The sequence below is a fragment of the Rosa rugosa genome, chromosome 5 (genome assembly GCF_958449725.1).
Source record: "Rosa rugosa chromosome 5, drRosRugo1.1, whole genome shotgun sequence".
NCBI lineage: Eukaryota > Viridiplantae > Streptophyta > Magnoliopsida > Rosales > Rosaceae > Rosa > Rosa rugosa.
This window is the reverse complement of record NC_084824.1, coordinates 27,443,888-27,469,837: the sequence shown is the minus strand read 5'-3', so window position 1 is coordinate 27,469,837 and position 25,950 is coordinate 27,443,888. Positions and strand designations below refer to the sequence as shown.

The following is a 25,950-nucleotide window of genomic DNA, read 5'->3' as shown; positions in this document are numbered from 1 at the left end:
AAAGAGGGAGTATGTAAATTTCACTTCCCAAAACAACCGTCTAATAGTAAATCTTGGGAGGTAGGACATTGCGCTTCCAAATTAGAGCATGAGTCTAGTGAACAACACTTGGCACCGACGATGGCCGCAGTCCCTCACTCCGTCTTCTCATCTTCCCTCACTCACTCTGCTACCATCTGCTTCACAAATTAACACAAACACATGGCGATCATGAGGAAGATGAAGCCGGGGTCACAAGGCGTGGAGGTTTCGGCTCAAGGATTGGGTTGCATATGCATGTCTGTCTTTTATGGCCCCCCAAAGCCCGAACCGGACATGATCAAATTCATGCACCACACCATCGACGCCGGCGTCACCTTCCTTAATATCGCTGATGTTTACGGTCCCTTCACCAACAAACTTCTTCTGGGCAAAATAATCAAGCACTGTTGTTCTTTGCATGTAGCCACTGTGAGCTAGCTTATTTGGATTGTTGACTTGAATAAATCATTCAGGCTTTGAATGGAGGGGTGAGAGACAAGGTTGAATTGGCCACCAAATTTGGTATCAGCTCTGCAGACAACAAAACGAAGATTCGAGGCGACGCTGCTTATGTCAGGTCTGCTTGTGAAGGAAGCTTGAAACGACTTGGTGTAGATTCTATTGATCTCTATTATCAGCATCGAATTGACACCCGTGTCCCATTGAAGTCACGGTTTGTTTCCTTCTTCAATTTGATCTCTCAATTCTTCAATTTCTTGTCGTTTGTGTTTTTTCCAATGGAAGTGAGTGCTTGACCACAAGTCAAGCTTTGCTTGAACTCAGTTTTGGACTTTTGCCCTCACCACTGTTCTCTCATCTTGTTTGAGTTGTAAAAGTAGAATTTAAAATTGTACTATCACCTAATTTTAATAATGGACCACATTTAGAAACCAAGGATCACCAAGAATGTAAAGGATCTATATCTGTGTGAATCTGCTTCTTACTAAATAACAAACAAGCCATTTCATATTTGATTGACCCACATTTACTACAAAAGCTCCTCCACCCCTTACCCCATGAAAAGAGATGTAAATTGCCTAGTACAAGGACGGAAGAAAAGAGAAAGGGAATAATGGGGTCCTAGGCCTAGGGGTAGGTTTTGTGCTATCTAGGGGTACTATGTCTGTGCTTGTGCTACCTTCCTAATTTTTATAAGTTTTATGTACCTTATATGTGGAGAAAAGCTAGTGTGGCAGAGTATGGTGACTAGTTTGCATCTATTAAGAGATTAACAACTAAAGCCCTTATATTTTAAATTTTGGATCAAGTGATAGTTTGTGAACTTCCATTTATTTGTGTTTTTCTTCTCATGGGCATATGTCTATGGTTCCTCATATGTATATGGAGACATTTACATTATGATATATGAGTGATATGCAATAGAAGTGCGGGTGATCATTGTTATTGCATCCTTTGGTTGGGATTATGACTATAGTCCTGAAATTCTTAATCTTGAATCAAGTGTGCTTTGACATGTAAACTACTATTTGTTAAACACAATTGACTACTAGATTCTATCATGCTTTTCACTACATATCATGTCCAAATTTGTTAGTTCACATAATCTGCTCTATTTTCTGGTTGCTATCTATCTTTTCCTACTAGATTATTAATTTTTTGTTGCTCAAATGCATAATTCATTTATTTTGAGCATGCTCTTCATTTCTTAAATTTATTTTTTATGTCTTTTACAAGGTAGCGAGCTCAAGAAATTAGTTGAAGAGGGTAAGATAAGGTACATTGGTCTGTCTGAGGCGTTAACTTCAACAATAAGAAGAGCCGATGTTGTTCATCCAATAACTGTTGTGCAGCTGGAGTGGTCCTTGTGGTCAAGAGATGTGGAGGAAGAAATAGTTCCTACTTGTCGGTAAGGGTTGACGAAACTAACTAGTTTTTTAATAAGGGTGGTTAGCAATTAATTGTAATACTACTATCCCAAATTTCTCAGGGAACTTGGCATTTTTTTTTTGAGAGAAAAGAGGTCAGAACTTTTATTGAACTTTAGGAAATTACAGAGGGGTGGATTCAGCTGCTAATGCAGCTGACAAAAATGAAGGGGAAGATGAAAAGTAAAAAAACTCTTGCAGCTCAAAATAAGCTCGTGCTGCCATAAGGTGTGCAACCTTATTTGCGCTCCTGTTGATATGAACAATCTTCATATTATTCTGACCTTCCAAAGCTAGCCTCAGGTCCTCATAAACTCGACCCAAGATAGAAGTGTTAATCCCATCTAGCCCTGTCAACTGCCTCTGGACAAGTTGAGAGTCTGTTTCCAAAATGGCTGGAACAAAAGCATTTTCTACAGCAAAATGCACTGCCATACTACAAGCAAGCACTTCTGCATGTTCAGGCGAAAGAAGACCATGTAGTGGTCGTCCGCCACTAGCAAGTAACACACCCTGATAGTCTCGAATAACAAAACCAATGCCTCCATTCTTTGTTGTGTGATTATAAGATCCATCTACATTGATCTTGCACCAACCCAAAGGTGGTGCAGACCATCGAACAACCCGCACAGGACGTCCAATTCCCACCTTCAAGTTATAAAATCTGTATGCATGCAACCGAGTCATAGACTTGAGTAGAACATCACATGCAGGAAGCCTTTTATTTTCCCAAACTCTATTGTTTCGTTCCTTCCATACTCCCCAAAGAATATAAATCAAGTCACCCAAATCTTTTAAAGCAAGCTCATAGACACAATAGCTAAACCATTCCAATAAATCACAGTGAGCTGTATGAGGATTAAAACACACCTGAGCCAAGACTCCATTAGCTTGAACCAACTGCTTAGTGTAAGGGCAATCCCGACATATATGCAATGTAGTCTCTAAAGAAGAAGAACATAGAACACACACTAAAGAGTCCAGTATAACCCTTTTTGACGCAAGCCTTTCCAATGAAGGTAATATATTATGACAAACTCTCCAGATATGAACCTTGGCAGAGTTAGGTATATGAACCTTCCATAGCTTTTTCCAAAAACTCATTCCAACAGATAATTGGAAAGGCCTTCTAACATTAGAGCTAGCAAAATCAAAGCGGTAAGCTGACTTAACAGTAAACTTACCATTTTTCTCCAACCTCCACACAACTCTATCTTCAACAGCTCTTGTGCTTAAGGGAAGACACAAGATAGCTTCTGCCTCGGCTATAGGAAAAATTTGTCTAACCAAGTTAACATTCCACAACCCTGCAGGAGCAATAAGGTCACTGACCTGTCGAACCTCATTAGCCACCACATTATTCTCCATTGGTTTGTAATCTAGCACCCCTGGCAGCCAACAATCAGACAAGATATTCACATTAGTTCCATCACCAACCTGCCAATAAGAGCCTTGCCTTAAAAGTTCTCTTGTGGAAAATAAACTTCTCCATGAAAAAGAAGGAGTAGCATGAGAATTAGCCAACCAGAAAGAAGTATCCGGAAAATATTTGGCCTTGAAAATTCGAGCAACCAAGCAGTTTGGATTATTCACAACACGCCAAGCCTGTTTTGCAAGCATTGCAGAGTTAAAATTGGACAAACTTCTGAACCCTAAACCACCTTCTTCCTTAGGATTACACAATGCTTTCCAATTTTTCCAATGAATTTTTCTCTTGTCAAGAGAGCTTCCCCACCAAAAGCGAGCACACATCTGCTCTAAGTCATCACAGAAATTCTTAGTCAATTGGAACACACTCATGGCACAAGTAGGCAATGCTTGAGCCACAACCTTAATGAGAATATCCTTACCAGCACCACTCAACAACTTATCTTGCCAATTAGCTAATCTTTTTGCCAACTTATCCTTGATGTATTGAAAGGTAGAAGTCTTCTTCCTTCCCACATAAGTTGGCAGCCCCAAGTACTTCTCATGAGACTCCACTTCTGCAACTCCCAAAAGACTAGAAATTTCTTCCTTCATGAACTCCGACACGTTCTTACTAAAAACCACAGAGCTCTTATCAAAATTAACTAATTGACCAGAGGCCCTACCATATGTCTCAATAACATCTTGAATTTGATAACAATCATCTAGAGTAGCATTACCATAGAGCATGCTATCATCCGCAAAAAGTAAATGGTTCACAGAGGGAGCATTATCACAAACCTCAATCCCGGGCAGAAGTCCCAATTCTTGTTTTTGCTGCAACAAAGCTGAAAACCCTTCGGCCCCAAGAAGAAACAAATAAGGAGATAAAGGGTCACCCTGCCTCAGTCCTCTACTAGGGATAAGATAACCCCTAGGTTTACCACGTACCAAAAAAGAATACCGCACAGAGCTTACACACTGCATCACCATCTCAATCCAACTGAAAGCAAAGCCAAACCTTTCCATCACCTTCCTGAGAAAACGCCATTCCATTCGGTCATAAGCCTTGCTAAGATCAAGCTTCAAAGCCATAACACCTTCACTGCCCTCCCTTTTATTATGAACAAAATGGGCCACCTCATTAGCCACAAGAATGTTATCCGTGATCAATCTCCCCGGCACAAAAGCACTTTGAAAAGGAGAGATCAAAGTAGGCAAAATCACTTTCAACCTATTAGCAATGACTTTCGAGCAAATCTTGTAGATAACATTACATAACGCTATAGGCCTCAACTCTGACATATGTTCTGGATTAGACACTTTGGGAATGAGACAAATATGAGTAAAGTTTATCTGCTTTAGCAACTGACCTGATTGTAAAAAATCTTGAACTGCTTCGGTGACCTCATTGCCAATAGTTTCCCAATAATGTTGAAAAAACAAAGGAGGCATCCCATCCGGACCTGGGGACTTAGTGGGGTACATTTGGAACAAAGCACACTTTACTTCTTCTTGAGAATATGGAGCACACAATTGCTCATTCATGGCTGGAGTAACACATGGTTGGATTGCAGCAAGAGTTGCTTCCATTGCTTCAGAGTCTATATCCGAAGCAGAAAACATAGAGGCAAAATAAGATGTAACCACATCCACCATTCCCTCGTCATCTTCACACCACTTGCCCTCTGCATTGTACAGACCACAAATAGTATTTTTCCTTTTTCTATTCGTTGCCTTCCGGTGAAAATACCCGGTATTCCGGTCTCCGTCCTTTAACCAGGCCACTTTAGATCTCTGCTTCCAAAAACTCTCTTCCTGCGAAAGGAGAGTTTGTAACTGAGTCATTAATTGCTTCTTCTCCTGCTGTACAACATCAGATAATGGGACATCAAGTAGCTCCTCCAATCTTGCCCTAATGCCAAGCATTTGTTGTTGTCTACCTTTAAAGGCTTGCTTCTGCCATTTATCTAGTTCCAACCGTGTTCGAGTTATCTTCTTTGTGATTTGAAACATTGGTGAACCAGCCATATCAGTACACCAAGCATCTTTCACCACTCCATCACACTCACCGTGCAGTAACCAATAAGCCTCGAACTTAAATCGGTAATGGCATCTCTTCTTTGCCAAAGGGGTTGTACTAGCTTGTAACAGTAACGGTACATGGTCAGAATCGCTGGGTAGGAGATGCAAAAGACGTGCATGGCCAAAGATATCACACCAAGAAGGTGTGCAGACTGCTCTATCCAACCTAAGTTGGGTCACTGAATTCCACCACGTAGATTGGGGTCCTGAGAACCCTAGATCAAGAAGGTCAGCGTAACCAAGTGCATCACGAAAACCTCTCATTTGTCTTTCAGATCGAACAGGACCATCGATCTTCTCACTATTATTAAGAATTTCATTGAAATCCCCAATTACAACCCATGGCAGCGAATCAATACAAGGAACTTGGCATTGGTTGTTGCATACAGTCCTCTAGCAAGAGGATTTTTTTCATTGGGGGCCAAGTTCATTGAAAGTCTTCCAAACAATGTGTGATATCCACCAATTTACTTAATTTGTTTTGTGGCCTTGTTGTTTGTAGACCTTATTTGTTTTGGTATTGTGAAATATTTTGTTGTTGGATCATATTATATTTTTATGAGACTTTATTTTATTATTTTTTATTTTTTTGTACAGTTAGTTTTAAGGTTAATTAGTTATTTTAGTAAAAAGGAAAATAGGAATTTTAAACTAGTTACAAAGAGGTTGTGTTTACTTAGAAGTCTGAAACTTATCAGATATTTTCTAATAAGTTAATTGAACCTATGAGTTTTGAGAGAGAAGAAAAGTCTTTTACACATGTTTAAGGTAGAAAAAGAAGAGAGAGAAACATCTGCGTGCAAGGATAGAGAAAGGAGAAAATAGGTTAGGCTGCGCTGACCACAGAGGCTTGAGACGATGTATCAAGTCTGAGATCAGGTGTTTTTGTTACAATTTCGACCAGGTATTTTTATTTAAACGATTATGATTCTTTCATTAATTGAAATTAGACTTATCAAGGGTTATTTTGGCGTTGATTTCACAGAAAAATATTAAGAATCGAATTTATGGTGATTTTTCAAAGTTGACATAGAGGAAACAGGTTTTCTGCGCTGACAGAAGTTAGGAACGTGTTACAGTCATTGTTTGAAGAAATAAATGCTTTGTTTTAGCAGTCAAATTTTTCTGGAACGTTTCTCTTTATGTATAATTTCTGGGGTAAAATTTTAATGAATTTATCATTCGTAATTATTTTTATAAAATTTGTTAACCATCTGAATCTAGCGGTTTAGGTGGAGAGGCTTATTTTGGGTTCTGTTTTGAAGACAGCTTTTGGGGTTCTAGAAAAACTGATTTCGCTCCCAAATTTTTATCATATGCTAAATATTGAGCCTTAAATAGACTTGCCAAATTTCAACAAGTTTAAGTTCATATTGAATCCCGTGAAATTTTTGGAAGAGTCATTGTTGGTGAAGGTTTCGTTTCCTGGCAGCAACAGATGTCGGTTTTAGAAAATTATTTGGACAAGTTTTTATTATTCTTTTGACTTGATATTTTCACAGTAGATACTTGAGCATGTCTAGTTTAATACTGTAAATTTTCAAGGGATTTGATTAACGACTGTAGTAAGTGAGATTTTTCCTTCGAACATAGGCCCTGCCAGATTGCTTTTACCCCAGGTTATAAGGTTCTAGTTCGTGTCTCATTTTGAGTTTTTGTTTGCTTTAGGCCGAGAAACCGCAACTTAGGACGCTGTACCAGTTGCTTGTATAGCTTGGTTAGTTGAGGTAAGTAACTTTTGTTTGCTCTGGAACCATGATAAATATATTATTGATGATACGTTACTATATTATATATTATATGCTTATGATTTTGAGTGCACCATTTTTGTTTCCGTTGTGAGTGCTTTGGCTTGTACTAGTACGTATGCATCATGCAAAATTTGATTAGTTTTGAAAGAGATTTCTGCTAGGTACTCCCTTGGCATATCAATACCAGTAGGCTGTCTGGAGAGAAATCTATTATGTAAGTGCAAATTATGCACTGTTTTGTCTTTGCAAGTTCTGCATTGTCTGTTAAATGGCCCACATAGTGGGTTCATCACCGACGGGTGACGTCTGTCTCCCACTTCTGATAAGTTTGAGTCTCATTGGTATGTTATGTCTAGAGGGACCTAAAAAGTTCAGTTTGATTTGTTTTGAGTGCACTCCATGTACTATGCATTTTACTATATTGTATATAAGTATGGAATGCCTTCCTATTTGTTATACGTGGTGTGTTATAGTTACTTACTGAGTTTATATCTCATTAGTAATTTGTTGCGGTTCCAGGTACTGAAGATGAATTGAATGCTTAGAAGACTTGGTAGCAGCTAGTGGTTGGGTCAGCGTCCCCTAGAATAAAATTCAAGTTTCTTGTTTAAGATTGTTCTAAATTTTAGAATGGAGCTTCCATTACCTTTTATTTATTTATTATTATTCAAGTTTTTATTTTTCAAGTGAACTAAAGTGTATTTCGAAGCTTTTCTTTATTTCAATTCGACTTAATAAAAGTATAGTTTTCACCTCCAAATTTTGGGGCGTGACACAATGATTCCCGAAATGTCTGTTAATATGTTACAAAATTCGATTCTGAAGTGCATGTGCATTATATGATTAATACATGTATCATCATACTATTGTTGAGAATGTTTGATATTAAACTCCCTCACTTCATGAGAATCTGTAGAAACAAATTCATGAACCTGGAGCTCATCAGCTCTCCTTAATTGCAAGCAATAACTGTAGTTTTGGGGCTACCTCAGTTGATTAGATATTTGATTAGTGACAGTGGAATGTCATGGTTACTGAATAAGAGGACTACCATTCTATGATCATAAGAACCTTCATCAGTGGACATCCTTACTACAATTCATATACCAATGGGAATGATGAGGAAGGTGCCCAGGCAGTGGCGGAGCCATGTTGCGGCCTGAGCTGCCCTGCTTGGCTCCTCCAAGCCTTCATATGTTCATATGGTTCTATTAGATTGGTTTATAAACTACGTGAAATTTTATTAAAAATTCTGAAACAATATGCCATCCGCCCCTAGATTTTTATGTGAGCTTAGCCACTACTGCCAGGAATTTGTTTTGTAGTATACATAATTATGTTCAATATTTGTGCAAGTCACAGAAGGGGAGGTGTTGATCATGTATTTGTGCAATGTGAAGCTGCTGAATTTGTAGGGAAAAATTTGTTTAAGGTGGTGGGGTAGCTTGGGCAAGTTCATCAGGGAGGACTGATTTGAAGTGCAAAGCCTTTTGCGTTTGGTAAACCCGAAAATCATTTGGGGGTTGCGGGGTGCTAGCTGTGATTTACATGGTTTGGAAGGAAAGAAATAAAAGGATCTTTGAAACCTATGGTCGTGCAAGTTGGAAGAACTTAGGGTGAGAGTCAGGTTTTGGGTAGATTATGGGGCCTCTATATCTAGATTATGCGTGCCCTCAGTTGTTTTAGATTTGAAAGCAACTGTAGTCTAGGGTTCTTTGTGTAGGCTTGTATGGTGGCAGCTGAGTCTCTTAGTCATGTCTTTAGTATTATTATTATTATTATTTTTTTTGTCATGGACTCCTTATCCACCTCTTTGTATTAAAAAGAAGCTATGTTCAATATGCTTATAGTGCCTTTGGATAACATTTGATTTGATAAAACTGTTTGTCTTGGTTCTCAACATGTACTGCATTGGTTGCAGAAGTTGCCCAGGTTCTGAGCTGAAAACCTACAACATAATGAAACAATATTCAAGCGGATTAGTGAACTTGCAGCAAGGAAGGGATATACCCTATCTCAACTTGCCCTGGCTTGGGTTCATCACCAAGGAAATGATGTGTGCCCTATACACAGTGTAAGTACTTGGACTGCTCCCCTCAACACATGACTTTCCCAAGATCTCAAGGAAAACAAACATGCAAAGAATAAGGAGGTTATCTCTCCTAATTGCTCGGTGACCTAAAGCAAGGAAAAGAAGATCGCAGAATCATATCATGAAGAGAGATTCAAAGAGGTTGATTCACTGATCTTGAGATAGAGGTGTATTTAATTCATATCATATTTGCATGATTCTAAATTGATATGCATTAATTGTACTTATGCTCAAAATCTCTTTTTGTATGCATATCCGATTACTTGTTCAAAACAGTTTTAAAAACCTTTCTATATTTATCTTATTTTGTAATTAAGATAAGATTTGATTGAGGGGGAGTCTTGCTTCCCTATAAAAGGTTTTGAAAACTATTTTCGATGTAGAGATTTTCGATTGAAAAAATTGTGGCTATTGAATCATTAGTATTCGTGTTTCAATCGTTTTCTGAAAACTCTCATTTATGTGTTTCATATGTTCATTTGCATAATCAATCATGCTCATAAATCATTCTCAATATCAGTGATTCGATCAAGAGCAAGGAAGGATTGAAGATAGATTGTCTAGAAAGGTCTATTGTGTTAGTTAGGAGTTAGAACAATTATAAATCAAGTTGGCATTTGTTGCTAAGTGAAAGTGTTTGTTATGAACAACACTACTTGTATATTGTAAACTCCTTTGATTCATATTGGATTGTTTATTCGTGTTGGCTACGTTAAAAGCCACGCAGTGAAGTTTCCTCAGTGGAGAGGTTTACACTGCGTTAGCAAATCTCGTAATTGTACTTTCTCTAAATAAATTCATAGAAGTAAAGTGATTCATCAACACTTGTTCCATCGAGTATTTTCAATTGGCATCAGAGCGGGTTCTAGAATCTTCTAGTGATCCCAGGAAAGATGGAACATTCACGTGATAGGGCTGCTGGCGGATCTATAAATAGTCCTCCATGGTTCGAGGGTGGATGTGAAAAATATACTCAGTGGAAAATCTACATGAAATCATATCTCTATGCTCAAGATGAACATGTGTGGAATATTGTAGAAAATGGTTGGACTTTGCCTATGGTAAAAGCAAAAGGAGAAAGCTCCTCCACTGCCACTCCCAAACCAAGGAAGGATTGGACTGAGGAAGAAGTTCGTGATTTGCAAGCAGATTTCAAGGCTAAGAACAGTATTTTCACAGCCCTATCTGAACGAGAAAAATTGAGAATCAGTCACTGTGACACTGCCAAGCAAGCATGGGATCTTCTACAGACTACGTATGAAGGAAATAAGAAGGTACGTGCACAGAAACTGCAAGCACTGATATTTGAATTTGAAACCATGACTATGGGAGATGATGAAACCGTGGATGATTTTCATGGTAGAATTCTTAAAATCTCCGGTCAGTGTCGTAGTCTGGGAGCACCTTTTGATGAAGATAAGATAGTTAAAAAGATACTCAGGGCCCTGCCAGAAAAATTTCATTCAAAAGTCACTAGCATAGAGGACTCGTTTGACATTGACGAGTACCCACTTGATGAGCTCATTGGAAATCTTAAAACCTATGAGATGAGGTTAAAACCTGAGAAGAAAAACAAGGGTGTAGCCTTCAAGGCAGTGAAAGGAACAGAAGAAGAAGAGGAAACACAAGATCTTGCTCTACTGAGAAAGGAATTCAAAAGATTTCTCAAAAGCAAGAACTCCTCTAGAAATTCGAATGCTCCTAGAAAGAATAATTATACCGGCAGTGGCAATCACAGTGACTACACCAACAAGAGTGGAAAAGGATACTTCAAAGGAAATCACTTAGGAAAGCCAAAGTGCTATGAATGTGGTGTCTACGGTCACATCTCTACCGAATGTGGAAATAGGAAGCATGAAAATGGCAACAACAAGTCTCTACTGTCAACTTGGAGTGATGATGAGTCTCAAGAAATTGAAAACGTAGCACTGGTATCATCATATCAACCTGATTCAGATAGTGATGAGTTTTTCTCTGATGATGAAACAAATATCCGCTGCAGACGACTCTACAAAGCTTCAAAAGCAACCCTGCTAAAAAACTTGAGTTTGGAAAAAGAATTTGATTTTCTGAGAACCGAGAAAGAAAAAATGGAGCAATTATTGGAATCAGCAAATTTACAAGGTGAAGCAGCCGATTTACAAGGTGACCAAGGAATAGTGACTTGGAAGACTGAAAGGAATGAGTATCTCAACAAGATAAAATTACTGGAACTGGATGTTAAAGGACAACGAGCATTGAACTTGGAACTGTTGGTTAAAAACGAAACATTGCAAGAAGAGTTAAAATCGACTCAAGAAAGGTTCACCAAGTTCGATGTCAGCTCTATTGCCATGTCCAAATTACTCGGATCCGGAAAAGCTCCTCATAACACTTGTGGGTTAGGATACACTGGAAAGAATTCCAAATGTACCAAGTTCGTAAGAGCATCACGACCACCTGCTGAAAAGGAAGAAGTCTCCACTGATGATTCTGTCAAAAATGTGAAGGAAGGTCAACCAAATCAAAACTTCCAGGTAAAACTTGACCAAGAGTGTCACACCAGTCAGAACAGGTACGCAAACCCTAGACCTTTTATTCCTACATGTCATCACTGTGGTAAGATAGGCCATATCAGACCTAGATGTAATGAAAGATTTTCAAAACCACAGCACTCTCTAGAAAAATGCACTGTTGAATCTCTAAGTTTTGAACTTAAAGAACAAAAAGAACTCATAAACAAATTAACAGAAATTGTTTCAAAGAGAAACCCTCCAACTAAAAAAGGAAAAGTTGTTTGGACCAAGAAAAATGAAAGTAGATATCTTCAGTCTCATATTGATAAAACTGATCATACTTGTCTCTTTGCTTGTGCAAGCAAAACTCAACAAAGCTCTCACATTGAGGCATCTTGTTTAGTAGCCCTAACTGCATTAGCTGACAAGAGACGAGATTTCTGGTATGTCGACAGTGGATGCTCTAGACACATGACTGGAGACAAATCCTGGTTTGCTTCTTTTGAAGATGAGAACACAACAGGATCAGTCACATTTGGAGATGGAAGGAAAGCAAACATTCTAGCTCGAGGTACAGTGAACACCCCAGGTATACCTAATCTCAAAAATGTGCTATTCGTTGAAGGCTTAACTGCAAATCTGATTAGCGTAAGCCATTTGGCTGACGACTACGAAGATGTATGGTTTAACAAACAGAGATGTTTAGTCTTAAATCAGAAAGGAGAAGGTGTCATGGGAGGTAAGAGATCTTTTGATAACTGTTATCACATTCAAGCTAATGAATCTTCCAGCTTGCAGTCCTGTCTGTCTGTAAAAACTACAGAGGAAACCTTTGAACTCTGGCACAAAAATATGGGACATGTAAACTATCAGGACTTGCTGAAATTATCTTCCAAGCAATGTGTCCGAGGCTTACCAAATTTAAAGGGCAAAACTGACAAGATATGTGGAGACTGCAAAATTGGAAAGCAAACCAAGGCTCCTCACAGGGTGGTGAATTCTGCAACAACCACAAAATTCTTGGAACTTTTACACATAGATCTCATGGGACCAGCTCAATCTGAAAGCATTGGAGGTAAGAGCTACATGCTAGTAGTTGTCGATGATTTCTCAAGATACACCTGGGTAAATTTTTTAAAAGACAAGACTGAAACGTTTGAATCTTTTAAAAACTTGAGTCAAAAATTGATCATTGAAAAGAAGTCATCAAATACTAGCATAGTGAGAGTAAGATCAGATAATGGTACTGAATTTAAAAATGCCTCTTTCTCTAACTATTTTCATGAGCTTGGTGTGTCTCATGAGTTCTCAGCTCCAATCACTCCACAGCAAAATGACATTGTGGAAAGGAAAAATAGGGTTTTGCTGGACATGGCTAGAGTAATGTTACATGCTGCAGGTTTAAGCACAAACTTTTGGGCTGAGGCTATCAGCACTGCTTGTTACACAATAAACCGAGTATTTTTCAGACCAGGTACTGATCAAACAGCTTATGAGCTGTGGAAAGGTAAAAAGCCAAATGTTGGATACTTTCATATTTTTGGTAGCCCTTGCTACATTTTACGAGATAGAGAGCACCTTGGAAAATTTGATGCTAGAAGTGACGATGGTGTGTTCTTGGGATATTCTCTAAACAGTAGAGCATATAGGGTTTACAATAAAAGAACCCGAGTTGTTATGGAATCCATTAATGTTTCTATTGATGATCAATGTGTAAAACAGGAAGAATCATATGCAGATCCATCACCCTCCTCTATCACACCACCACCAATTGCAGAAGCCTCAACTGATGAAGAGGAAGAGGAGATCCCCGACAACATTTTTGAACCAGCTCCCATCCAAAGGAAAGGATTCAAGCAAGTTCAAAAGGACCACTCCTCTCAAGATATCATTGGAAATCTGAAAGATGGACTGACAACAAGGAGAAAAGCTACAACTCAGGTAAGTGCTTCTGAGGTAAGTGAAGGAAATGTATTACTTTGCTTTATTACTGAAAATCTGCTAAGCATGAACATTATATCTCATTTTGGTTTTGTGTCTATCGTTGAACCAAAAAATATTAAGGAAGCTTTATTGGATGATAACTGGATTAGTGCCATGCAGGATGAGCTAAATCAGTTTACTAGGAATGATGTGTGGTACTTGGTACCTCGACCTAGTAAATGCAATGTTATAGGAACCAAGTGGATTTTCATAAACAAAAGTGATGAAAGAGGGAATGTGACTAGAAACAAAGCTAGACTAGTAGCTTAAGGATACTCTCAAATTGAAGGTCTCGACTTTGACGAGACATTTGCTCCTGTGGCTAGATTAGAATAAGTTAGATTACTCCTTTCCATAGCATGTCATCTTAGGTTCAAATTGTTTCAAATGGATGTCAAAACTGCTTTTCTAAATGGGAACCTTCAGGAAGAAGTTTATGTGGAACAGCCACCAGGTTTCCAAGATCCACATAACTTAGATCATGTCTACCGTCTCAAGAAAGCTCTCTATGGGCTAAAGCAGGCTCCCCGAGCCTGGTATGAGAGGCTCTCCACTCATCTTGTAGAAAAAGGGTATGCCAGAGGGTCTATAGATAAAACATTGTTTGTAAAACGAACCAAAAATGACATTATCATTGCCCAAGTGTATGTTGATGACATTGTTTTTGGTTCCACTTCTAGATATCTTGTCAAAGAGTTCCAATCTGTCATGGAAAGTGAGTTTGAAATGAGCATGTGTGGTGAACTAATCTTCTTTCTTGGACTGCAAGTAACTCAGATGGACACAGGTTTATTTCTCTCTCAAACAAAATACGCTGAAAATCTGATCAAGAAATTTGGTCTTGAATCTAAGAAGACAGTGAGCAATCCCATGAGTACCACTACTAAGCTGAGCGAAGACCAAGATGGGAAATCAGTTGATCACACAATGTATCGTAGTATGATAGGCAGTCTGCTCTATCTCACTGCCAGCAGACCCGACATATCTTACAGTGTAGGAGTGTGCGCTCGCTTTCAAGCTAATCCTAAAGAATCACACTTGGAAGCTGTCAAGAGAATCATTCGCTATATATCTGGTACAGTTAACTGTGAAATTTTCTATACCTTCGATACTAACGTGGAAATTGCAGGATACTCTGACGCTGACTAGGGAGGAAACTTAAAGGATAGAAAAAGTACTTCAGGGGGATGTTTCTTCATTGGCAACAATCTGGTTGCCTGGCATAGCAAGAAACAAAATTTCATCTCTCTATCTACTGCAGAGGCTGAGTATGTTGCAGCTGGGAGTTGTTGCACGCAAATGCTATGGATGAAACAAATGCTTCATGATTATGGCATTCCTCAAGGTAAGTTGTCTATCTTCTGTGCCAACACTAGTGCTATCAACATTACCAAGAATCCTGTTCAACACTCTCGGACAAAGCACATTGATCTTCGATATCATTTTATTAGGGATTTGGTTGAACAAAACATACTTGAGTTAAGCTTTGTGCCCACTGAAAATCAACTTGCTGATTTGTTCACTAAGCCTCTTGACACTGCTAGGTTTGAGATGTTGAGAAATGCCCTAGGGATATGTTCTAAGCATTAAGGCACAAGAATGAATGTCCACTATTGATTGAGGAAATTGTGATCTTAGTATCCCTTGACCACAGTCACTAGTGAAATGTACATATTTTCAACTATGTATCTGTTATTGCCATGCCTTATTCTGGACAAATACAATTGTGTACTCATGTTTAGTCACTAGATCACGTAACCCTACTTTGCACTCATAGCCTATGTGGTGGCATACTATGTGTTTCCTGTCACAAGAGATTCAGTGAAGTAGAAGAACTGCTTAAAATGCTCAGATGATTCATTCCCTCTTCTCAAAGTAATCAGGTCCTAGTTGTGGTGAACTTTCTAGGGTTTGCAAGAAACGAGAATGGATAACTATCTCTCATCTCTCCGAGTAATCAGGTCTTAGTTGTGGTGAACTTTCTAAGGTTTGCAGGAAACGAGTTGGTGAGTGATCTTTGCACGTAAAATACAATATTGCTGACCACGACTCGAGAATCTCTCCATGGAGCATCCTTGATATGTTTAGTACCCTAAGAACATCTGTTCTGGGAGTTGCTGAGAAGATTCTTGCTACATGAGTTCAAATTGTCACAAAATAAAAGAGGTCACTGACTCAACTTAAAATTCGTGCTTGGGAACAATATTCCCTACTTCTTCTCAGTAGATATCATGAGCTTGGTTACATGGTTGGTCCTACTTCACTCCTTCTCCATGTCACTAAACTTATCTCTAAGCCCCACATCCTGGTTATATTCACTTTCATCACAGCATTATTATCTACGGTCTGCCTATGAGTACCAATTCTTTTTGTTGATAGAATACATCATGCTTCGTACTCTGAACTATGTTCCTTTCACTACGTGCTTTGTGCTTTCTGTGATTAAACTATGCTATATTTTCTCTCTTCAATATGACCAATGCATTCATTGCCTTGATACTTAGCCAAGGAAACGATCATGTGATATAATTGCAGATTATGGGAATATTTCTGTCTCTTCGTTTTCCTTTCTTTGCTTGCCATCTGGTTGCACTTAAATTCCTTATTGATTAAGCCTAAGTTGAGGGGGAGAAGTAAGTTGCATGCGTGTATCTCGGAACACTAATTGTCATAATTCCTCTCCCCAATTGAGACGCTATCCCAACCGGTGTAACCTTTGGTTTTCTAACCCTACTGGTTCAATATATCTAGCCTCTCTTGTCTCCCTCGGATTTTACTCTTGGTTGTCTCTGTGTGCAGGTTCTTTCACCAACTGCTTTCTCCCCATGGTTCGCACAAAGCAAACCACTCGACTTGGTGGACATCGCCGCCTGCCTCCTCCAGAGGAAGGCCGTCAGGCCGCTGCCAGAGCCGGTATTCTCCATCCTGGCATGCATCGTGCACGCAGTCGGAGCCCTCCTCTTCGCTCCTCTGATGCATCCTCTGCTGCTCCTCCTCCTGTCTCTCTGGATAGTCTCCGTGACCAGATCTTGGTGGCCGACTGGCGAATTGCCTGCCTTACTACGGACATGGACGACATGCATTCTCTTCTGGTTCGTACTCGTCATGCTCTGACCACCCTCACACAGGAGATCCGGAACATGCAGCGCCACCCTCCCGGGTTTGACGCTCCCCGTCCTTCCAACGCCATGCAGGAATATCAGGAGCCTATCGCCCCAGAGGAGAGCTCGGATTCCATTGATGAAGAAGAGTTTCTGGACCAAGTCACCAAACTTATTGAGGAGTTCGACGTGCCCTCCCATTCAAAGGGGGAGAAGTAAAGATTTTTTTATTGCTGTTTCTGTTTTTGCACTTTTAATTTTTTATGGACAAAGTTATTTTCTTTTGAAGTTGTAAGTGCATAAGCACAGATCTTGGGATGCTTCTTATTATTAGTATTAAGTAGTTTTATCTTGGCAACTTGGATAGGAAAAGGATGGAAACTGATTCCTTTTTCCAAGTTAGCACCTTTCGTTCACAATATGTATATGTCTGTTTAAAACATAACATGCAGGAATACCAAGATGAAAAATCGTCATGTGTTGAATGGGATTGCCCAAAGGGGGAGATTGTAAGTACTTGGACTACTCCCCTCAACACATGACTTTCCCAAGATCTCAAGGAAAACAGACATGCAAAGAATAAGGAGGTTATCTCTCCTAATTGCTCGGTGACCTAAAGCAAGGAAAAGAAGATCGCAGAATCATATCATGAAGAGAGATTCAAAGAGGTTGATTCACTGATCTTGAGATAGAGGTGTATTTAATTCATATCATATTTGCATGATTCTAAATTGATATGCATTAATTGTACTTATGCTCAAAATCTCTTTTTGTATGCATATCCGATTACTTGTTCAAAACAGTTTTAAAAACCTTTCTATATTTATCTTATTTTGTAATTAAGATAAGATTTGATTGAGGGGGAGTCTTGCTTCCCTATAAAAGGTTTTGAAAACTATTTTCGATGTAGAGATTTTCGATTGAAAAAATTGTGGCTATTGAATCATTAGTATTCGTGTTTCAATCGTTTTCTGAAAACTCTCATTTATGTGTTTCATATGTTCATTTGCATAATCAATCATGCTCATAAATCATTCTCAAGATCAGTGATTCGATCAAGAGCAAGGAAGGATTGAAGATAGATTGTCTAGAAAGGTCTATTGTGTTAGTTAGGAGTTAGAACAATTATAAATCAAGTTGGCATTTGTTGCTAAGTGAAAGTGTTTGTTATGAACAACACTACTTGTATATTGTAAACTCCTTTGATTCATATTGGATTGTTTATTCGTGTTGGCTACGTTAAAAGCCACGCAGTGAAGTTTCCTCAGTGGAGAGGTTTACACTGCGTTAGCAAATCTCGTAATTGTACTTTCTCTAAATAAATTCATAGAAGTAAAGTGATTCATCAACACTTGTTCCATCGAGTATTTTCACACAGAACTACTAAGATTGAGAATTTTAACCAAAACATAAAGGCTTGTCTGAGAAACTGACACCAGAAGATATGGCTGAGCTTGAATCTTTTGCTTCCACAGATGTTGTTAAGGGCGACAGATATCAAACTGGCATCAGTACATGGATGAACTCTGAAACTCCACCACTGGCTTCATGGAAAGCCACATAAGTATGTGCCTAGCCTCTCAAGTGATGTCATAGTAATGCCTCTTTGTACCTTGAACAATTAGTGAATTTCTTTACTCTGAGAATAAGTAGTTATTGTGGGTTCAGTAGTTTTTTAGAGTGATATACTTTGGGATATTAAACAAATTATCAGTAGCTTCAGCCTTCAGGTGTTTTGACTCGCAATTGATAGTTGCAATTGATAATTTCACAATGAAGTGTGAAATTACTTTCCAAGAAACCTCAATTTGGTTTTGTTCACTAATCTTTCAGGGGGGTTGATACAAATCACGGAATCAAAATATACGAGTATCGTTTTTAAGCCTTATTATTATTTATTTCTTTCTTTCAAATCGGTTCTAAATTCTAATCGAGTTTGTTGTTACAACATACTAGATAAAATGGCTACAATCTACCTGAGTTTATTTCAAGTTACTGTGGAGGCACCGAGGCACTTCTAGTCTTCGACTAAGGATATATTGCTGTGTTCTTTTTCTATTGGAAATTTTAAAGAGTTGGACATGCTGGTGTGAGCTTGTGGGTTTTCTAGAGTTAAAACTCCAACACAACGATATGGTTACTTCCTTGGCTTTGATTGCATGGATATTGTGGCAAGCTAGAAATGATATCGTTTATGAGAAATGACCTAGACTTCAACTTTAATTCTTTTGCTGATTCGACTATTACATTTAACGACTAGCTATTAAGAAGGAAACACTTGCCAACTTCTGAAGACTGAAGTTAGAACAAAACACGTGGCACCTATGATGACTTGTTCAAACCACCATTTGATCAGTCCCCTTACTCGGCTTACCTCGTGCTTCAAAGCTCAAACTGCTCCCAGCGACCTAAGCCCCTAACATAAACCAGACATGACAGGAGTGAGGCGGATCAAGCTTGGGTCACAAGGCCTTGAGGTCTCAGCTCAATAACTAGGTTGGATAGGCATGTCAACCTTCTATGGCCACCCAAAGCCTGAACTAAACATGATCAATCTCATCCACCACGCCATTGATGCTGGTGTCACCTTGCTCTGACACCCTACACCGACAAAACTCTTCTTGGCAAGGTAAAATCACTCACATTCTTGTATTTAGTTTTCTGGGTTTGTTCGAATTATTGAATTGGATGAAGTGGTATTGTAAGTTAATGTGTTGATTGATCAAGCAGGCTTTGAGTTGAGGGTTAGAGAGAAGGTTCAATTGGCGACCAAATGTGGTTAGAGTGTTAAGCACCACATGAAGATTTTAGGCAAGCCAGCATATATGTGAGGGCTGCTTGTTAGGGAAGCTTAAAGCACCTTGGTGTTAATTCTATTGATCTCTATTATCAGCATTGGATTGACACCTATGTCCTCATTGAAGTCACGGTTTGTTTTCTTTTCTGTTTCCTTTGAAATTCAATCTCCTTCTAATTAAAACTTATAATCACATGTTATGAGTTATCATTACACTTTGGTTAGTAACTCTGTGTGTAATAGGTAAATTGAATCTACGAAATACATGATGTGTGTGTCTAAGACTATTTGAGGATCACTTGAAATCGACATGTCTAAGTACTTGTCTTGTTCCTCATTTGTCTATATGTCCGTCTGTTTTCCTCATATGTATATGGTTCATGCCAATGTGTAAGAAGATATATGACATGTCCCCATAGAAGTGCAGTGATTATTGTGACCACATCCTTCAGTTGGGAGTCACACTACAGATAAGATCTTTTTAAGTTTTGAATGTTGAATCAAGTGTACACAGATTTGTAAACTATGTTTACTTTTTTCAACATGACTTGCTACTTTATTCTTCATCCTTTTAGATCTGCATGGTATACTACTTGGTAGATCACATAATTACTGTATTATCTTCTAGCTATGTTCTGGCAATGTATTTTATTTCGCTATTCTTAATTGTTAGTTACTGACATGCTTTATGATTCCCATAATTTGAGGTTGCTCTTCATTTCTTAAATTCCTTATTATTCTTATTACAAGATGGGGGAGCTCAAGAAACTAGTTGAAGAGGGTAATGTAAAAGTACATTGGTCTGTCTAAGGCATCAGCTTCCACAATAAGAAGAGCCCATGCTGGTCATCCAATATCAGCTGTGCAGGTTGAGTGGTCCCTATGGTAAAGAGATGTCTAAGAAGATATAATTCCTAAAGATAGAGATGTCGAAGAAGATATAATTCCTAAAGATAGAGATGTCGAAAAAGATATAATTCCTACCTGTTGGTAAGGCTCAATGGAACTGAACTAATTTGTTTTTCAGTAGCAATTCATTCTATTAATTATTGTCACTGTCCTAATTTCCCAGCGACATTAATTGTTGATACGTCCTCTAGGAAAAGGATTCTTTTCATCCTGAGCTATATTAATTTCAAATCTTCCCAATTATGATTTTCGAAAGGTTTATTCATACTTACTTGATATGTCATAAAACATATTGGTTCATAAATGCATGTGCAAGATCAAAAGACATAGTAGCATGATATTCAAAAGTCCCAAACTTTCATCTCCTTGAAACTCTTTGAGTTTGTAATTCACTTTGCAAAGCCAGTCATCTCTTTAAGTCCACTCTTATTGAATTGAATGTGTAGTCTTCTGTTATTCTAGATATCCCTAATGTATCTCAGAAGACCAAGAAGGATTCATTTTCGTTAATCCTCAGAAACAAATTTTGAGGACACTAGGTAAATTTGTTATTTGATGATGAGTGAAGGCGTATTTTCATGCTTGCTCAATAAAGAAGCGTTGCATGCTATGATCATATCCTTTATGAACCTTCTTTAGTTGACATCCTTAATACAATTTTCCAATATCATTTCATGCTAAGAAAAGAAGGGACTGATTCAGAACATGCCCAGCAATTTTTATTGCAGTTTTTACAAATTATGAGTATGCTTATTAATCAGTGCATTTTTTCTATCATGTGCTCTGGTGTATGTGTTGTTTGTCTTGATGCTACTATACGTACACGCCAAGGTTCCAATCCAAAAACCTAGAGCATAAGAAAACAATATTTGAGCGGGTTAGTAAACTTGGAGCAAGGAAGGGATATGTACCCCAGCTCAACTAGCACTAGCTTGTTGAATGAAGAAGCAGTGTGGTCTTCAGTTGAGGAGAAGAGCAGGCGGCCGGGCACCAAGCATGATCTGCTCAAGGACTGCTGGAATGTGAATCAAACATGTGAAGGGAGTTGTAGGGTGAACAGGAATGGAAAGAGGTAGAGTGAAATTCGATTGAAGAGCGGAATGAAAAGATAGAGTGTGTTGGACAGATGAGGGTATTCTAAATGGAATGAACTCTTCATTAATAATTACATGTCTGGGACGAAGCTGAGACATTGAAGACATAATGTAATCGGATGGATGACTTAATCTATCATGCCGATCATGCCAAATTGAATGATGAATTTTCTACTAAGAAATGCTTTAGGATTTGCACATTTGGGAAGAAGCTGTAATTAGGAAGAGAACTTAATCACTCAACCCTTGGGTACAGCAGCTACCTACCGACTTGTCCTGTATGTACATACCGCCTATATTACATACCACCAAGCATAAGCAACGACCTCGTAGGTGGTTTCCGTGACATGGTTAACCTCGCTTACGGTATACACCCAGTAGACCGATACCCGAGCTACCTTGCCATGGTGGAGGTCGGATTATATCTCGTTGGGAGACCACCCTCCCATGCTCTCCAAAAGGCTTCAAGAGAAGCAATAGACACATTATCCCACATCGAAAATGTGTAAATGGAAGGAGACTTCTTTAGTTATAAAAGGGAGTCCTCCCCTTCTTAAAATGGATGGGATCCATAATCCCCACACTTGTATTATTACAAAAGGCTACTTAGCATCTCTCATAGTGAAACCTCTAAGTAGACCTAGCCTTGCCGGGCCAAAGTGAACCACTATACATCTTGTATTATTTCTCTCTATCTCTATCCTGCTTCTTACTTAGTCTCAAGATTAAGACAAAAACATTGACGCCGTCTGTGGGATACGATACAAAAAGCCATGCTGCTCACTTAGGCAGCTCCCTTGCTCGCTCGCTCATGCATGCAACCATGTAACAAACTCGAGCAACCCCAATCTCATGGAAGGTTCTTATTTATAATTGACCCGCTTGGTCACTCAGCAACAACAACTCCTCATCACATGCATCATGTTGCCATGCAACACATCACGACCCGCACAAGAGCCAAAGTCCAATTTCATATAGATCCGTAGCCCTGCAAGTCAACTCATCCCGGAGACACTAGCATCTACTTGAACCCGCTGGGTTCATCCCTTCACCGATATCACCCAGCAGCTCCTCCTTGCTTCACAGGTGATCTCCCCTCCACATCAATCACTTCCAGGCAGTTAGTTCCCGTACAGCAACTCACCGCATTTCTCAGTGACATTCATACTCCCGGATTCACATGTTAAGGTTTGAGTCGACTTACCCCGGTGATCTTATCCGGTAACTTATTCATCCCTCGCCAGGGGACTCCCTGGCCTCACTTGCGGACCTGTTCGTGCCCAGTCTCACCTGTAAACTCTCCGGGACTGTCATCATAATTATCGATTGAGACAAAACACCCACCCCGGTGACTGAATCCAAACCCAGCCTCCATTCAAAGAATCTGTTGGTTCACTCCTGGTACTTCTCGGTGGCCCAACTCTCGGTGATATAACTCCTGGTACCTCGCTGTCTTCATCTCGCTATCCCTACTGGGATTCAAAAAAAAAATGGCAAACTGCAACACATCACCCACTCCCGGACTCCCACCCGGTAGCTTCCTCCTCCCGGTGTCTGACCTCCTGATAGCTAAATTTATAAGATATTGATTTTCCTTATTCACACTTAATATTGTCCATTGTATCAAGGGTAAACAAGGGTCTTTCCCGCAGAAGGCTATGGTTCTAACTACTCAAAACAATGTCACAAAAGTGACCACTGTTCCTAGCGAACAGGAGTCGAAAACCTAATTAAAAACCTAACCTGAACTATTCAGAAAATTATGAAAATTTACAGAGATATACTAGACACACAGTTCGTCTAGCACACAAAATTTGGGATTATTATGAATTGATTTACTATTCTAAACAAATACGAAAATATAGAGTACAGAAGCTGAAAATAACAAAAACTGGTTTTAAGATGGTTTGAAAACAATATGATGAAGATAGTTAGGGAAGATGCATCCACCCCGGACAATCACACACAAGATAATTTGTTCAATCCTAATTCAATTAATCTAGATGAAGATGCTCAGGTTGGCTCGGTACGCTTGAACACAACCTATTACCCTTTCTTACTTCGTACGCTAGGCAGGAAGTGCTCTACACCTAGACTATTCCCAAGCAATGCAACCTAAAGGTATGCTTATTAGATTAAACATGCAGAGATCATTAAGGTCTAAAAGAGTTTGAGACATCACTAGGCATCGCAATAAACTTAGCGCCTTGCTAAACCTAGGACTTAGTTTACTTGATAGTGAAAACTAACAATTGCTTCTCTAGGTTTGAGGAGTCCAACTATTGACACAGGCATCAAACAATCAAAGCGGTAGAATCCTAACATGCATACTAAGCGTGCACTCAAAGCATACAAGCAAGCATTCATCAATGAAAAAGTAGTAAACAAAAGTCTCATCTTGGATTAAAATAAAATAACATCAAAAGTCAAATCATCTTGTAGTTCATGTCTAGGGGCTTCAAGCAGCCCCCTAACTAATAAAAACCTAGTTAAACATAGAAGAAACAAAACAAACTAAAGAAGGGGAGGAAGAGAGAGAGAGAGAGAGAGCTGCTACAGATTGATCTTCTTTTATATGCTTAGAGGTTGCCTTCATCTTTCTTATTGTGTAGGAAATCCAAAACCTAAAAGAATTAGTGTTCACGTGAATTCCTATTGGCTCTTGAACTGCTTGATGACTTATTCCAACCATTCACATCATGCCATTTAGTCAGAATATGATGCACAAACTCGTTCTCGGGCTTTTCGGTGTGATTTGGGCTTCGAAACATCAATTCCCGTCCAACCTCAGATTCACGCACTGCTTGACCTTCTTGTACTAAATCGGCCATAACTTCTTCTAGGAAAATGATATTGATGAGCCGTAAAAAGATCTGGAAACTAGATGTCTGAGGCTTTCCATCAATATAAAAATAATTCTCTGGATCGTTGTGAGCTGGTCCCAGTGATCTGTCGAAGTTGACTGATCTGCATAGGCAGATTTGCCGATTTTGCCTTTCAATCCCTCTTTTACTTCTTTTCTCCTTCTTTACTCCAAGATACCTATAAAACAAATAAACAATTTAAATAAAGAGAAAATACACTAAACTAGCAAAGAAAGTATAGAGATTAACGCTATTAACGTGGCATATTTATGCTCCTATCACCTCCTTGGTCTCGGTGTTTCACCATCATCCCGACAGCATCTTCACCTACCAGTAATCATCTCGGCAACATTTTCACCTCTCGGTGATCATCATCGCAGCTCCTCTCGATGCGCAACCGGTGGTCTCAGCAGCTTCAACTCGGTGGTCTCACAAGCAGCCTCCTCGGCAACATCACTCGGTGACCCGACAATGACACCTCTCTCTCGGCGACCCTCACCGAGATCTCGACATCACTATCTCGGGGACTTCACCTCTACAACCCCTCTCAGTGCCAGCACTCTCTCGGTGTCAACATAATTAAAAAAAAGGAGGAAGAGAAACAAGAGAATTTACTCTGGACACCCAGCCGTCCACACTTCTCTTCTCCAGGCTCAGAGTTGAGACTTACAACAGCTCTGGAGTCCAAACTTCACAACAGTGAAGCACACATCCTTTATCACTCTTTACTAAACCACTTGATAGCACTTCAAAAAGTTGGCTAAGAGCCTCCTATTGTTACTGGCCTCATGCTTCTGCTCAGACAAGCAATACAATATCGCAGCAGATCATCTTGAGAAGGAAAGAGAAAAGCTAAGTTCCTTGCCTTCTATGGATTTTGTTTATATTATCTCAATCAAATGCACGCATACTTGTTAGGCTTCATATGTGTATCCGCACATGTCATTGCCAAATATCATAATTGTTGCTAGGCACACATACACTTTGTTTGATTTGATTCCATGTGCCCACAGAGAAACAAATGTATTTGGTATATACACAAATGTATTCTCTACACCCATGCCTATTACCATGCAGTCTATAACAGAAGTATACCTTCACATTTGATTATATCCAAAGCATGTGTTAACCAAAAACAAAAGAAGTGGACACCTCATTTAAACATCTATTTTGACAGTTGATCAAAAAGTTCAATGACAGCCACATGCTACCATGCTTATTTTATTGGCACATGCAATTGAACTTGCCTTATTTACCTCTTGTTCTCTATGATCAGTTTATCACACGTTGATAACTTCATATATAAAGTAGCTTAACTTTCAATTTTGACTTCAATTAATGTGAGCCCATCTACCTGCACATGCTTATAAGGTATGCATATGTCAATCGATGCCATGTGATGCAATAACATTATCATGGTAACCCCCGTGACATTCTCAAATATGTGCACATTAAATCTTCATTG

The 25,950-nt window shown here is 39.1% G+C and overlaps 1 long non-coding RNA gene and 1 pseudogene across 1 annotated transcript; both read left to right on the top strand.

Annotated features, from left to right (window-relative positions):
• The first annotated feature begins 201 nt into the window (after positions 1–201).
• On the top strand, positions 202–18,501 carry LOC133710780 (probable aldo-keto reductase 2; annotated as a pseudogene).
• Positions 18,502–19,230: 729 nt separating this feature from the next.
• LOC133710785 (uncharacterized) lies at positions 19,231–20,854 on the top strand. Its single transcript, XR_009846863.1, has 3 exons — positions 19,231–19,450; positions 19,552–19,750; positions 20,369–20,854. It is a non-coding gene; the product is annotated as an uncharacterized LOC133710785 (long non-coding RNA).
• Positions 20,855–25,950: the final 5,096 nt, after the last annotated feature.